General features: G+C 35.8%; 1 protein-coding gene across 24 annotated transcripts in view; it reads right to left on the minus strand.

Moving 5' to 3' along the window:
- LOC106661379 (RNA-binding protein Musashi homolog Rbp6) overlaps positions 1-13,564 on the minus strand; it is an 892,072-nt gene that overhangs the window by 297,456 nt on the left and 581,052 nt on the right. Inside the window, exon 1 of one of the 24 annotated variants that reach the window (XR_002910299.1) lies at positions 8,935-9,018. The exons of the other annotated variants lie outside the window; for them this stretch is intronic. The gene's annotated coding sequence lies outside the window, so the exon portion shown is untranslated. Of the gene's footprint in view, positions 1-8,934; positions 9,019-13,564 lie in introns of those variants that run through there. 24 annotated transcript variants of the gene reach the window in all.

Genomic DNA, 13,564 nt, shown 5'->3' on the forward strand with positions numbered 1-13,564 from the left:
AAGTGCTGTGCGAGACCTCAACGTTCTACCAATCATGATGGACAACAGAAAAACTTTCATTGCTGCAGCTGCGGTTACTGTTTTATGTAGTGGCTCAAACTCAGTCAGACATCAGTCACAGATTACTGTTGCCCCATTTTACTTTCGATCCGCATCCACCCATCGAAAACTTCGTTCCGATTTTTGTGATTCGGAAGAGAAGCGTTCCCACTTATTGGTTAAGCACGGTACAGAACGAGGAGCTTCAAGACTTATGTCGGTCCAATCCATTTCTAACCAATAGAAACAACGTTATGATGTTCTTTCATTAATACATCTGTACTAGTTAGGAATCGTTTATTACTGAAAAATAAATATCAGTGTTGATTGACGATTACAGGTTACAATCCGAACAGTACATTTGCCTCTCCCATGCCCGAATGTGTAGATGCTATGAGTTCGGCTATTTCTCAAATATTTGGGCACTTTGAAGCAGACAAGTATACCTACAATTAGCCGAGCAAGGCGAGCACCGAATATTGTTGCTCGGCTAATAACCACTAGTCGGGATTAGGTGAACCTTTGCTCGACATTCGTCGAATTCCGCTGTCTAACGAAAAACAATACAGCACATTTGCTCGACCTAAGGGACTTTTTAATCAAAGGGCATGTGGGCTATTTAGCAACTAATAGTACTGGACACAAACAAAGGCTGAGGCCTGTTAGCAAGGGGACAAGTGTGTTATTTTACATGTGTTGCATTCTAGTACGATCTAATACGGCCTTATAACCTTGCTATTTTAGATCTAACAATGCTGGATACAAGCTTTGTCCATTAAAGGTTAATCGGAATGCAACTGTGCTATTTCTAACTTGATAATACTTTACTCTAGCAAAATATTGTTTCCGTTACGCGTTGTACAGGTGTGCTATTTCCGAACTATTAATACTCGAGAACAGCTCATAGTCTGATAAAATCATCTATGGGTTGTGTAAGATGGTTATTTCGGAATTAATACTATTCGACACTAGCAAATTCTATAGTCTGTTAACTGTTGTGCACGTATGCTATTTCGCAACTAATACTATTCGATTCTAGCCAAATCCGGCGTCTGTTAAGTGTGCAAGGTGTACTATATCACACCTAATTGTACACGACTCTAGCAAATTCCAAAATCTATTAACATTTGTGTAAGTGTACTATTTAACAACTAATAATACTCGACTCGTGTAAGTGTGCTATTTCGCAACTAACAATACTCGACTCTAACAAAGTTTGCATATTGCTAATTGGTGTTTGTAAATGTGCTATTTCGCAACTACCTGTACTCGTCACTAGCCAAGTTCGGAACTGGAGTGGAAGATAGTACACTTTACAACTAATAATACTCAACTATAGCAAATTCCATAATCTGTTAATTTGTGTGTAAGTGTGCTATATCACAACTAATAATACTCGACTCTAACAAATATTAGGTTAACAGGTGTGTAAGTGTGCTATTTCGCAATTAACCAAAATCGACTCTAACAAAATTTGGATTCTGCTAATTGGTGTTTGTAAGTGTGCTATTTCGCAACTACCTGTACTCGTCACTAGCCAAGTTCGGCATAGGTTAACTGGAGTGGAAGATAGTACACTTTACAACTAATAATACTCAACTATAGCAAATTCCATAATCTGTTAATTTGTGTGTAAGTGTGCTATATCACAACTAGTAATACTCGACTCTAACAAACATTCCCTTAACAGGTGTGTAAGTTGTGCTATTTCGCAACTAATAATACCCAACTATAGCAAATTCCAATTTGTTAATTTGTGTGCAAGTGTACAAGAACACACTAATAATACTCGACTCTAACAAACTTCCGTTAACAGGTGTGTAAGTGTGCTATTTCGCAAATAATAATACCCAACTATAGCAAATTCCATAATCTGTTAATTTGTGTTTATGTGTGCTATTTCGCAACTAACAATAGTCGACACTAGCCATGTCTGGTGTCTATTAACTTGTATGCAAGTCTGCTATTTCACAACTAATAATACTCGACTCTAAACAAAGGTTGGATATTGCTGATTGGTTTTGTAAGTGTGCTATTTCGGAACTAACAATAGTCGACAATAGCCAAGTCTGGCAACTATTAACTGGTGTGCAAGTCTGCTATTTCGCAACTAACAATACTCGACTCTAACAAAGTTTGCATATTGCTAATTGGTGTTTGTAAATGTGCTATTTTGCAACTAACTGTAGTCGTCACTAGCCAAGTCCGGCATCTGTTAACTGGTGTGGAAGTGTATTATTTCACAACTAATAATACCCAACTATAGCAAATTCCATAATCTGTTAATTTGTGTGCAAGTGTACTATTTCGCAACTAATAATACACGACTCTAACAAAGTTTGTATTCTGCTTACTGGTATGTAAGTATGTTATTTCACAACTTACAGTAGTACACTGCTAGAACACTGGCAAATTCCTCAAACTGTTGATGTGCTATTTATCAACTCCTTTATCAATTAGACTTTAGTGGACTTATCACTAGTCAGTTATAATGATTCTTAAAAAAAATTTAACGTATGAAAGAGCGAGAAATTGATGTTCAAACGATTTTTAAAGTAAGAGATACTTCATTTTTTTCAAACGATTTCCAGGAAGGAAGATTAAAGCGAATATCATTTCTATTCTGACCCTTTAAACATTAAAAATATCAAATATTCGTTGCTGAAAAAGGGAAAACAACACATTCATTCGATTGTGAATAATCTCAATGAACACGTTAAAACAATTAACAGATAAAAAATATCATAAAGTAATTCATTTACATTCTTATTATATTAATGAGGCACTAAGAAACCCCAGGGCTCCTTCCATCCAGCATATCTGCATTTAAAACGGTTGGGAATAGGCCATAAGCGTGCTTCTATATATATATATATATATATATATATATATGGGAAAACTAGATTGTGTCGGATGGCTCATTAAGGATAAGCCACTTTCGGTCAAGCTTTCCAGTGGAATTCCATTAGATATCCCATTGAAGGTTGAAGAACGATCAAATTTATAAATTAAATCGATGGACGTCGGAAAAATGAATCGCAATCGAGGGATAAACGGACAATATAAGCCATTGGGATGACAATGATGTCGAGCCCATTTCAGAGCCGGTGTCTATTGTTTGTTCTCCTTTCCATGGCAGATTATAGCGGGTCAGGGTGCTCGGTGAAAACATATTAATCATCACTTCTTCCCTACCGCTTTCTCCGTGGCAACGGCCCTTCGCCGATCCAGTGTAACAGAATTTTTAGTCCACCCCTCCACCATCGTCAGAAGGACGAAGATAAATGAGCGCCCTTTGCGGACGAAGAAGACATAATTGTCTCGCTTTTGTCACGGGAGGGATCGTTAAATAAACAATAAACGAGGCCGTGCAAATCCGCCAGCTGGGACACAAGCCTTGACCTTGTCGGCGAATGACTAAAGACAAGTTGAAATCATATAAAAAAACACTCAGAAGAAGAACTATAAAAATCCACTAAGTCAACAACAAAGTATAAGATAATGTTACATGGGAAACGTGACTTCTACATGTTTCTTGCTGTACACATCTGGTAAAAGCGGTAACAATTTACCGACAAACAATTGATTTTTTTTTAAATCCCATCTTATAATCTTGACTTGCATTTCTTTCTTCACCAACTTTCTGATTAATTTCTTTCAACTAATTAAGGTTTTTAGTTAAAAAAGTCAGTGTCACGAGCGGGATTCGAACCCACGACCTTCGGCTTTGAATTTATACCGAGAATCAAATAGATTACACGACATTGGAAAAATGGCATAAAGGAGGGAAAATTCAAAAGGTGGGGATGAGATGGGAAGTTGATGTCCCAGTGAATCAGTCACGATAGTTCAAGTGGTAGAGTAACGGCGTATCTAGCCGAAGGTCCGTGGGTTCGAATCCCGTTCGTGACACTGACTTTTTTATCTCAACTAAAAACCTTAATTAATTGCAAGATCTTAATTGCTCAAGCGGACCACAAAAACTAGTGAATTTCTGATTAAGCATAAAACTCTCAAAACACATCGATCAAGATGATTGATTTTTCCAAAGAAATACCGAAAAGATGCCTTATTTCAGTACCAACTGCTCAAAATCTATTTAGTCTATTTACAACTATTTTTTTGTTTATTTCCTGAGTATCCTAGAAATTTGTAGTTAGGTTGTAAAAAAGTGAATCGTAATTTTTGGCAACATCTTAAATTTGTGACTAAATTATAGATCTTTTCTATACAAAAAAACTTCCGCTACTTGGTTATTTTTTGTAAATAACAGTTCACTGCAATTGTTTATCTATCAGTGTTATATAAAAAGAAAAATGAATTGTTTCACTATGATGAAGCGTTTTGAAGAAATGCGTATCGAAAGGTGGAAAACTTTAAAGAGGAGAAGCGCTATTTTATGATCGAGGTTGGATTTTTCAAGTTGTCTCATAATTTATTTAAAAAAAAAAACACTTCAGACCGAAGATAAATAATAAGATATATAACGGGATGATGAAGGCAGATGCAGTGCAGCACTTGATTCGCAACTTTCAGGAAAAATTTTAAAAGCCTTAGTTTAACTTAAAAAAAACACTTTTTGGTCCGAAAAACGTTTCCAATATTTTAACAGAATCTACACGCAGATTGAAAATTAATTCCAAGCATATTTTATACAAGCATGACAGTGGTCTTGATTGATTTGATTAAAACGTAATTGCTTTTAGATGAAATAAAAGGATGATCTATAAAATGAATACAGATTAGATTAAATTAAAGATTTAGCACAAACCATATCTTACTATAACTGTCCTACCTTTCTAGGTTATTACATTCTGAGGACAACGCTAGGAAACTTAATCAGGATAGAATCTGGGAGAAATCCATACAGTTTTGTTTGTGTTTTTTCTTTCATTGACTGTAGATGTTTTTCGTAGGAATTTAGAATAAATTTGTTTTATTTTTAATTATTTGAATGGCTTCGGTCGGTTGTGGATTATGCAACGACAAAAAGGGTCGAACCTGATATTCAAAAAGCCTGCGCCACAGTAGAAACCCCTTTGACAGAGTTAATTCTAATAAAAAACGATTTATAGAAATTGAAGCAAAATTTTTTAAATAATTCTGTGATAGAACATGGCCTTTTTTCCCCCTCTAAATTGATTTAATTATTTAAGGCGCTTGAGACCGTTAACTGCAGTAATTGGCAAAAACTTGATTTTTGCTAAGGAATTTATCCGAATAAAACATTATTATAAATTATACAATTTTTATTTTTTTTTTTAAATTATAATTTATTAAGTTTTCCAGAAATTTGTCTAATAGGACAAAATCTTCAAGGTCCTGCTTGCTTTTCTTTTCCAAGCTCGTTTTTTTCATCAATGAGTTTTTTCATAAAATTTGAATTTTTTTTGGTTGTTTCACTGCTTAAACAGTTGGAATGGAATAAGTAAATCTAAGCTTTTTCACGCCATTCTAACCAGGTTTTTACCTAATTATTGAAAATTTCCAGAGTTAGGAAGAGTTTGTTAATTGTGAAGAAGATATCACTATTTGGGTTTATCTATTGATTTAATGCCAATCCAATTATTTTAGGTCGTTCTATATCTGTAGAAGGATCATCCTTTTCAAAAACATAATAAGATAAAGTCTTTAGATAAGAGTGTTTTCACTGCCTGCTTGTTACAATGTATGTGCTTGTATGTGCATAATATGTGTATCGTATAATTATGTGTATTTGTGAGCATATATGCGATGATAACAATCTTGCTTCTTACACTTTGTACCAATCTTACAATTTGTGTATGTTGCTTAGATACAGAAATAGAAAGAAATACTTTTAGATAGAAAAGTTACTACTTTTAGAAATTACTACTCATGGTTTGTTTTGTACTTTTGTCAATATTTTTCTAACAAAGCAGGTGTTCAGGCCTAAGTTTTGTTTTTTTCAGTCCCGCTAATAAACGACGTTTGTAGCATGGGCATATTTTATTTACACGTAAAATTTCATTTCTATAATTTTTAACTGTTTTAGATATTTTTCTTGGTTTTTTAATTATATTATTTAAGGGTTAGCTTAAGAACTTATATTTAATTATTCCATGCTTAAAAGACAAAATAGGCTCGTTTCCTTCTTAAATTGATTTTTTTAGGAAAAACCATTGTTAGTTTCGCAATTAAATTTATACTTATTACACTTTCCATTTTAAAACCCGAGTTAATTGATTTTAATCAAATTTCGAGACATTGTTTTTTAAAATTGATTTTCATTTTCCAATGAGCGCCGCAAAGGGACGGGGCTCGGAGCATAATAAAAAAAATAAACAATTTACCTATCAGGGCGGGAAGGGGCCAACATTTGGAACCAGGTGTATTATTCATTCGTCAAGAGAATTCCGGGGAAATTGCAATTCCGCTCCTCCCGCAAAGGCTGCTTTCCCATTTATGCAACCGTCCCTTGAAATTTCACGGAATAAACATCTTGTTCTAGTTTCCTTTTTTCCTCCTGTTTTTAGGGCCGTACAATGCAAATGCTTGCAAAATGTGGCAGTTCTAGAGTTTAAAAAAATTGGGAGAATTTAATTTTTTTGACGCGATCATCTGTACGAAATGGCGATTTCGTGACTGAGTTCGGTTGATGATGAGTTATCGATTTGCTGGTGAAAGCAAAGTATTAGGTGAGAGTGAAATAGTTTACATCCGACTACGATTCGAATAGTTGAATTCAAACCAACATTGTACGAATTATGTGGGATGAAATTCACCCCTGTTCTCTAAGCCAATGAATGAGAGGGTGATTGTGCGAGTGTGTGTGGTGTAAAAGGTTGAGATTCCAATCGAGGGGGGGCGTAGTTAGACATGCTGTTCTACCCTTAGGCATTCCACCCCCGCCCATACTAAGGTTAAGGTCAGTTTATATACATAAACGTCCCTGCGGATCTACAAGGGCTATTTTTCTCCGTTGAAGAAAAGGGGTGTAAAAATTTTACAACGGCAATTTTCCAGGGGGAGCGGCCGTTTGAATCGTAGCGGCATGATTTTATTCTTCCTTTGCTCAATCAGACGGAAAGTTATTAAAATATTCCGTGTCAATTCCGGGACCGTAAGCGATTTATCACGACCGCTTTGCCTTGTAGTTTATCGCTTGAGAAAAATCGCATTAAACCCTGTTTTGTTCATTTGATGTTTGTTATAACACAGTCAACGTTACTGCAGAACAAAGAAGCTTTTTATAAGCCAAAAGATAATCCTAATACTTAATAAACGTACTTTCAATATAACAAAACTTGAAACTCGGCATACCCGAAATCATCAACATTATTCACTCACAAGGGATGAGAAAAAGGGGAAAAATGCGTTTCTTGATGGTATTCCTTGGTAGAAGCAAGTGATCGAAGTCGAGTAAACAAGCCGTTTCAAAGGAAAATAAAACTTCTTCTGCCTCTAAAAATCAACTCGGATCTTTCAACCCGTTCAGAAGGTTCTTTAAAATATGAAAACTCTTTATGGAAACGTATCACTTTCCATCTCTCTTCTTTAGCGAAGTAGCTAAAGTAACAGGAAAGAATGTTTACTTTAGACACCAATAACAATATAAAACATTCGAGTTCGCATGAAGGAAAATTGTACATTAAGAAAACCTTTCCGGTAATTATTGTTACTGACATGCTAATATGCGCAACATTAATAAGTCAAGAATATTTCAGGAAAGAGAATGTTCAACAAACATTTTCAAAATTGAATGTTTATACTAACAGGAAATAATGAGGGATGTATCTTAATATCAAAAAGAACGTATATTGTAAAGAGAAATATTCCGCTGTTACGTACAAAAAAAAGTAAAAGTTCTTCTTTTGTAGGGTTCCATTTATAAAGATATCAATAATGATTTAAATTAGAAATATGATTTAATTTTAACAGGAAATAATACTTTTGGTACAATGTACAAAAAATTTATAATATTGTAAATAATTTTTTGAATTTTATAGTTAGAAAGGTCGTACAAGCAAGGGAGATAAATGGATTAATGCGTGTGAAACAATAGCTGGGGCTGGAAAGGTCAGTGTCAAAATAGAAAAAAAAAATCCTGATGAAAGACAGGAAGTAGGGAGAGGTACTTAGCTAAGTCCATTGCACACGGAAACAAGTCCCCGGTTGAAAAAGGCGTCGTAGAGCGGCGTGTTTCACGGCTGAACGTGAAATGAAGTGGGCGGCCTATTTACCCGGCCTGGAATGTCAATCGCTCATTGTGATTCCGCACCGACTTTTCACCGGTGACGATTTTCCAGCCGGTAAAACGGCTAATTCGACGGTTTTCTTTATCGTCTACAAACTCTACACAGGCCCGCAATGGGACGGCATGCCTAGGGAAAATAAAAACTAAACTAGTCTACCTCCGAAGCAAATCCGAAAAACCATTCATTTTTATCCAAAAATTTATTTCAAAAAACCATGCTGTTTTAAATGTTTCAGCTAATCAAAAATTCCATTTCAATGAGCAGCTATTTCTCTTTGTTTCAGAATTGCAAATTACACAAAAACTATTATTTAAATCTATTATCAGTTCCAGCTAAGAATTATCGAAAAAATTAAAACTCACCATCTTAGATATATCCGATTTTTTATAAATTGTCTCCTACTAGCGGCCTAGTCGGTTCTTCAGAACCGATGTGGGGGAGAGAAAATATTAAGAGCGATTAGAACAAGTCGACAGATTGGGCGTAAAAATGTCTAATAAATATCACAAAAGGCAAGGGTTTCTCGGGATCTCGGGCGATGATGAAATCGTGGGAATCGGGTACTGCTCGGGTTTGGGTTTGGGGTTTGAGAGGGAAACTAGATCCGCGGAAGCTACACGTCACGACGTACAGCTCGTAGGAATCACCTTATGAAAAGCAGAATTGAAAAATTGCTTACCATGTTTGGGTAGTTGCAGGTGAGAGGGTATACTGGATAGTGGTGAGCAGGCGGTGGGTGGCTTGCGTGTGGTGCCGGGGGCAGATACAGGGTGGCACGGCGAGGCAGAGCGCATGTCCCGCCCCCACCAGCCCTCCGCCGCCCCCACACTCACGCAAAACACTCTTATGATTAAAGATTTCCAACCCCCACACATGCACGCGTCGAGCGAGAGACGCGCATACCGGGCCCGTTTGGCGAACATCGGACGCGATTTATAATTAATCGCCCTCGGATAAAAATCCTAATCGCTCCGGGCTCGGAGCGTTGTCGGGTTCGGGATTAGAGGGGCCGATCGTGGGCGGCGAGCGGGGGTGGAGGATCCCAGGCTGGTACCGCTCTCCCCAAGGACTCTCACCCCTCCAAACCCGACCGCCGGCCCGGGCCCCCGACAAATTGTACAAGGACCACAATATACACAACATAACTGCCTATATTAAATACTGATAACGGAATGTTAGCCCATTATTTATTGAAGTTCCGTGGGAATCCGCTTTGTCACATCTACCACGTATGCACACTTATTTTCTAAGAATACGGAATAATACACTTTTCGAAATTGACCTCCTCTTTTATCTACGTCTCCTACGATTTATTATTTTTTATACGGTGTATAAACAAATTTTAATAAAATGACTTTCCCCCGTCAAATTGACGAAGCCCTCCGCTGGAAAATATTTGTCGAACAAATAACGAAAAAATAAATAAAATAATCCATGTGGAAACTGGCTTTACGACATGTCCAAAGTATGACTGGCCAGTTTTTCAAAGGATACGAAATTATAAACATTCTGGAATTGACGACCTGTATAATTAAACAAACATATATTTAGTCATGCATAAATTCCTCCATCATTTTTAAAATACTACGAAATGTAGTCAAATCATTTTTAGCCAACCTTGTCTGTCTATGGTTTATTTTATCATAAAAATATAAACACTTATATTAAGTTATAAAGCTCAATCAAACGAAAAAATCGCTGTTTACCAACATAAGTGATCGTTTTCCAGCATTGCCCGCGGCTGCTTGCCAGGAAATAAAAAGGCTAGAAATACATTCCAAGAAGAAAGCTGTATTCTCTGACAGTCAGACACTAAAGACCTTAGCCTCATGCGAGTTGCAAAGAATGTTCGGAACTGCATGGACGCTCTGACAGAAATCAGCGACACTAATAAACCCTGGCATGGGACCCTGGGCACTCGGGGCATAAAGGCATCGAAAAGCTCGATATGTTGACCAAAAAGGGAGCTATCATGGATTTTCTGATCCCTACGGTGACTTAGCATCCTGCCACAAAAGAGGATACATCTTAAAATCCATAATGAGTCCGAAACATGGTGGGACAATACCACAGGAATGAGGCACACGAAGAGATTCATAGAAGGGCCGAAAAAATCCAAAGGAATTATTTACTGGAAGGCAACCGCAACCGAACCGGAAGTCTGATTGGACTCCTGACAATGCACTACCACTTCAGAAAGCCATGCACCGGATAGGAATACAGACAGAAGAAACCCTATGCAGATACTGCCAGGAAGAGGAGGAGACCGCGGAACACATTTTATATTTCTGAGGTCTATGTAAGTGTAGGTTCTTGCCACTGGGACTGGAAACGCCACAAGCAAGATCCTACACTAAGGAGCCGATGCCAAGGCTATGGTGGTTGATTAACAACCTGAAGTTGGCCAGTGAGTTATAAAAATCAGGGCAGCACAATAGATCTACTTAGGTCAAAGTACAGAAGGCCTTGTGGCCACCTATTTTATCCATATCTCGCGACTCCTGGTAGCCCTGTTTTTACTGATTTTATTGTCTCTACCGTAGTGGTTATTACAAATTAATTTCTTCTAGTGGCATGTTAGACTTCTGAACTGTTGTCACTAAAAATTAAAAAGTAGTGAAACAACCTGTAGAACTTTTTGAAGCCTGTTTGGAAAAGAACGTGAAGGTTCGCCCATACAGTAAACTTTCCGAACTAGTTTAATCCAATTTAAAGAATAAAAATACAGAAAACATGTTTTTCTTGTAGTTTGTTCTTTCTTAATTCCCTTCTCTGTCTGTCCTTGTATTGTTTGTCAGAATCGTTTTGATTTTTTATGGAAATGCATGTCTGCTTGTTGTCTCTCGGTTTCGTTACGTTGTAGAGACAAATAAAACTTGTGTTTCTTTGGAAAAGATTGAACTTAAATGAACAGTTAATGCCTGAGTAATATGATTCAGATAATCTCGGTTCTCCTCTTATGGATTTTTACTGTTTTCAGCGTATGTCTGTTGTTTCTGTATAATATAAAACTGCTTTACGTACTAATTTAATTTAGAAATAGCTCCAAAAATAAAATCACCTAAAACAAACGTGTTCAAGTTTTCAAGACGGTTGGCTGACATCCAAGGAAAAACGTATGGTAAATCAGCAAAGATAAACAGCCATGATGATCGTAATCAAGTTCAACCCTTCGCAACCTTGTGCGATAATCGTTTAATAATAAATGTTATACGAAGAAAAAATTTAGAATGGGCATTTTTCGTGATTTACCGTCTTTCATATGTACTTATGGTTGGTTTGTTGACTTTTTTAGATGCTGTGAACGAGGAGTAAACATAATTTCAAATATTCATATATGGAAATTTGCAAATGAAATTTTAGGGCGCATTGTATTAGCTTAAAATAATAGGTAAAATATAATTTTTAAAACGACTGCACTTGTGGAGAATTGTTCAAAAATGGAGGATTTTTTCCAGCCAAATATTGACATAAAGAAATAAAACTATACATGAAATTAATTACAAGTCAATTGTCTTTTTGTTTAATATTTCATTCAGGTTGTATTAATTAATATAATAATTAATTAAAGTTGTTTCCTGGCTTTGGGGGATAAGGATTGTTTCAAAATTCGATAAAAAAATTTTATATAGAAAGAAATTTTTTGTTAATATAGATACATGCCATTAAATATTCTTGCTGATGGTAGAATATATTAGATATAGTATTTAAATGCAATAAAACGATTTTATACAAAATGAACTGTTTCTGTTGTGTTTTGAAATATTTTACACTGTTGAAAAAAATTAAGAAATAAAACGTAGAAATATGATAAGAATAAAGGTATAAATAAACTAATAAAGGAAATAATATTATTCCTCATATATTTTATTTTAAAAAAGAAGTAATTTGCATTCATATGATAAGGTTATACAAACAAATCAAACATAATTGAAGATTTTTTTAAACTTTAAAAAATTCAAATAACATACAAATTACTTTAGAAAGACAGGCGGGGTAAGGTGATAAATACAAAACCAGCCAATTATGACAATCCGACCTTTAATTTTAAATTCAAATTGCATGCTAAAGCAGTGAGGCTACTTTTTACGTTTGCCGGCGAATTATGCATGCAGGATCCGGGGGGCCTTTTATCGTTTGTTTAAATTGTTATTCATTTCTAATTTAAAATTTTCATTGTTCCCGATCATTGTTCTCGGTTTGGTGTCGTGGGAATGAAGAATTTGCATCGTTAGCGGTGAATTCCTTTAAAACAAGCGCAGACAGATTATATTCGTATTATTTAACATACAACAAAAAAGAACGTCCTATTGGTTTAATTTGTTCATAAGTATGCAATTGTATAATAGTAGGCAATATGGCTAAAATATTTTAGAATATTAATGAAATCATAACTATTCCAACGCCTGGAAAACCACTTAGAAATGATAACGCGAAAGATCTCTCATAGAAAAAAAAAGTTTTAAATCAAAAGTACCAGGATTTAGAACAAAACGCACAATAAGTGATCCATATCAGAATTACTGATACAATAGAAAGAGAATTACAAGAAAAGGGCATCTAATCCACCGTGTTTCTGAACTATGTCAAGTTTTTGATAAAATCCGGCATGAATGTACAAACTTAAAAAACAATCCTCCCAACCTAGTGCTACAAATTCTTTAGTTCTACTAGAACTAGTCAGCGGGACTATTGCGAGTAGAGTAACAAGAAGAACAAGCCGAACTTTGAAACATGAGTATGTTCTTCATGGAACCGTCCTAAGTCCAGTCTTATTTGAATTATACCACTCACCTGTCACCAACACAAAAACACCAAGGATTGCGAATGAAATTGCATCTCTGGCAGTTGTAAGTAGAATTAAAACGGCAAAATATGAGCAGCAGAATTAACAGATAAAAAAATGGAAAATTAAAAGAAAGTCAATAAAAAACGAGAGAGAGAGAGTGGAACTGGGTTTTAAAATGAGAAAATAGTATGGACTTTTGGGAAGAACCACACATTTTTCAATCCAAAAATCCTGAATCGATCTTGCTCTATGAATACGATCATTGGGCTGGGCTAAAAAGTATAGCATATCTCCCTTAAAAAAAACTGTATTCTATTATGTATGTATTAAAAAACTTCGTTGATGTCCCTTGGTACATATGTAAGAGAGATATTCATCAGGGCATAAGGATACCGAACATATCTTTACTAAGTCATGCGATTTGCACAAAAGCATAAATCTCGCCTTCAAAGGCATAACACGAAAATAGCACTATGGAAAACTACTGAAGAGGACCACTCTAACGAACTCGAAGACTTTA

The sequence above is a fragment of the Cimex lectularius genome, unplaced genomic scaffold, assembly GCF_000648675.2.
Source record: "Cimex lectularius strain Harlan isolate CLEC.00 unplaced genomic scaffold, Clec_2.1 scaffold68, whole genome shotgun sequence".
NCBI classification, from domain to species: Eukaryota; Metazoa; Arthropoda; class Insecta; order Hemiptera; family Cimicidae; genus Cimex; species Cimex lectularius.